This window comes from Enhydra lutris, unplaced genomic scaffold (genome assembly GCF_002288905.1).
Source record: "Enhydra lutris kenyoni isolate GAN:26980312 unplaced genomic scaffold, ASM228890v2 scaffoldscaffold28, whole genome shotgun sequence".
NCBI lineage: Eukaryota > Metazoa > Chordata > Mammalia > Carnivora > Mustelidae > Enhydra > Enhydra lutris.
The window spans coordinates 13,887,404-13,890,930 of NW_019154112.1; the positions used below are offsets into that span (position 1 = coordinate 13,887,404).

At 38.1% G+C, this 3,527-nt stretch overlaps 1 pseudogene; it reads right to left on the reverse strand.

Moving 5' to 3' along the window:
* Positions 1-235: 235 nt before the first annotated feature.
* On the reverse strand, positions 236-1,817 carry LOC111152477 (annotated as a pseudogene).
* Positions 1,818-3,527: the final 1,710 nt, after the last annotated feature.

Genomic DNA, 3,527 nt, shown 5'->3' on the forward strand with positions numbered 1-3,527 from the left:
AATCTTTACTTACAGCACACTGCAATATATGAGATTCCACATAGAAATAAGAAACCCACTGAGGGGAGAAGCTTCATACAGTAGGGACAGTTTGGAACGCTCAAGTATAGCTTCCTTGCACAAAAGTGTTACAGTAACAAAACACACTTAAAAAGAGTTCTTAGTAGAGAAACTGTAAGAAGAACTTATACCAAACTTGATATACAACGAATGAATTTATGCTTTGCTGTAGAATCTAAAAGTTAAAGGTCCCAGGAGTGCCATCCTGAATTTGGGATGCATAGCCTTCAGAGGTAGTTTCTGGTACAATATTTTGCAATATTTTGATTTTCCTCTTCCTCAACAGAGATACTTCTCAATTAAGTTTAAGCTTAATGAAGCTTTGTACACAGACTCATTATCATGGCTTTGTAGAGCTTCAATTTTGTCTAGATCTCCACATTCTCCAATCATACTAAGTTTCTCAGTTTCACCTAGTTTCTCAGCAGCCTCAAAGATGTTTGAAGTGGCATCCAGAATAACTGGAATACTTTTGGTATCTTTTGCAGTTGAGAGGTTCATCAATGGTTCTATTATGCCACAATGAATGAGGTATACAATCTGTTCATCTGTCCAACCACTTGTATAACAGGCCACAGCCCAGACAGCTTCATTTTGAGTCTTAAAGTCTGCCTTAGAGAGAACATCAGTGAGGAATGGGACTAAGCCATAATTCACAACTTGCTGTATCTGGTCCTGATGACCAGCTGTGATATTTGACATCATCCATGTAGCTTCCTTTTGAATATTAGTTTTGGGGCTCATTAGCAGGCTGGGAAAGACACCAAGTGCATCTATTACACCCTGAGTTGGTTTATCTCTCCCAGTGACAATATTTCCTATGACTCCTAGCATAGGAGTCACAGTGGACAATTTAGTAGTTCCTAGAAGCTTCACAAGTTGAGCACAACTCCTGTTTTCACAACCATTTCAATCCATTCTTTTGGACCAACAATAAGGTAAGAAATGGCCCAGTAGGTATCTGATAATATACTTCTGGATCATCATGATGCAGGAGATGAACTAAAGTAGGAAGAATCTGCTCGACCTCATCTAACAAGATTCTTCTTGAGACCAAGTTTTCAAGATGTGCAATAAGGTTATGTAGTAACCACATACCAAAGATGACATATCAGGAACTTCAAGGAGAAGCAACAGTGAGTCAATTGCCCATACTTGATAATCAAGACTCAGAAAACCCAACCCATCACCTACAGTGTTTCTTAGAGCTCATACAGCTTGTTCACTGGTGTGGGCATGGGGAGATGCCAACAGAAAAATAAATGCTGGGATAACATTTTCATCTACCACAACCGTGGTCTGTTCTGATGTCCCAGAAGCAATGTTAGAGAGGGTCCAGGCAGATTCAAACTGAATGGGATTGCAATCAGTTCTGCTCAAGAAGGACACAAATTCTGGACTCAGACCAACCCAGTTGTGTTGTCTGTGGAGGACTGTTTTTCCCTAGAAAGCAGTTTCCTAGCAGCTTGAGCAGCCTGGAGCTGGCTTTCCAAATTGTTGCTATTTATGCCTTTAACAAAGTCATCAACAGACCAATTCAGTGCCCTGGTTGTTTTGGTTTCTTGAAGTGGACAAGTAGTGTCATCAGGAAATTAGCTTACATTTCTCCTTTTCAACATCTGGTCATCTTTCTTAGCTTTCCTTAGGTCCACATTAACTTCTATTCAGTGCTGTCTTATTTTTGTACTGTCTTTCTTCTTGTTCTTAAATCTGTTAAGGTGTGCAGTTGGTGAATTAGCATTCTTGTTGGTGGACATGGTTAGGAGACAAAGGGAGAGAGCTACACACTGGCTCAGGCTTCCATAGGAGACCATTCAGGGCATTGCAGGCTACAGGTCAGCTGCCTTCAAACGTCCACCATGGTTCAGCCCAAAGACGGTGTGCTGACTCCATTCGTTTAAATTAAATTTTAATTTTTAATTAAAATTATTTTTTAATAATTAAAAAGAAATGATGGAGTGCCTGGGTGGCTTAGTGGGTTAAGCATATGCCTTTAGCCCAGGTCATGATCCTGGGGTCTTGGGATCAAGCCCCTGTGTTGGGCTCCCTGCTCCGCAGGGAGTCTGCTTCTCCCTCTCTCTCTGCCTCTCCCTCCCCTGCCTTTCTCAAATAAATAAGTAAAATCTTTTAAAAATGCTATTATTTCCCATTATCTGAATCTTTTATGTAGCAACCAATTCCTGCTTTATGTCTGCAAAATCTTTCCAAATATATTAGAAGACATTTACTAGTCTTTTTTAATGTTATCTTCAATTATCTGTATTAGCTCACTGTCTGTGATCACATCCCTGGTTTCCATGTATTTGGCCTCTTTTAACGTTTCCCATGTTTTTCTTAATACACTGGTAATATGTATTTATTGTTCATAATAATGCAATGCAGAGACTCCATGGGAGGAATATGTGTATTGAAAGAATGTCAATTGGCCAGCTACACTTTGAGGTGTATTGCACATTATTATGCATATTATGGTTGAATTGTATGTTACTCCTGGCTATCCCTAAAAGCTGTATCATCTGTATTAGCTGTAATTATTCTCACAAAGCCTTTGTTCCATTTCTCAAGAGAGTATTCTATCAGTTTTATGTCTCTAAATAACAACTTGTTAGCAACTCAATGTGAAAATGTGGAAGAGGCTTTAAGAGAGAGAAAAAGGATTCTCTTTTTTTAAATGCAGAATTTCAAATGGTCTTAGACAAAAGCTGAATGCCAGGTTTGGGCCCCTGAGACTGAAAACCTTTCTCAATATGGTCCTGCTGAACAGCTCAGTTCCCTCTACACTTCAAGAGCCTAGGAAAACTACATCTTATGTTTTATAAATTAACATTTGTTTATATTCTTAGCATGTTCTAGAAATACATTGAAATATCCCCATATCATCTTCCTCATTGTGATTTCACACATTCTTTAATTTTTTTAAAAGATTTTATTTATTTATTTGACAGACAGAGATCACAAGTAAGTGGAGAGGCAGGCAGAGAGAGAGGAGGAAGCAGGCTCCCTGCTGAGCAGAAAGCCCGATGTGGGGCTTGATCCCAGGACCCTGGGATGATATCCTGAGCCAAAGTCAGAGGTTTAACCCACTGAGCCACCCAGGCACCCCCATTCTTTAATTTTTTAGGATTATGTTAATGTGGTCTCAAAGTAGAGGAGGTAGGAAGTTTAATATGACTTTTCATTTTGGATTTTCAAAGGAGGAAATATATCTGGCAGAAAAGTTGGCATTACACATTTATGAAGACTGCTTTTGTTTATTCATATGAATAACTTAATTATATAATCAAAAACATAACTTTTTAAAAGAGCTGTTCAAAATATTTGCTTTTATGTTATGGGTTTGATTTCAATATTATATTTGTCAGTTTTACTTTAAAATATATCTTTATTAGTCTTCAATCCCTTCAAAAATAGTAAGAATTTAAAATGACTGATTTTCATCTTAAAATGTCCCTCTGTGACATTTCATT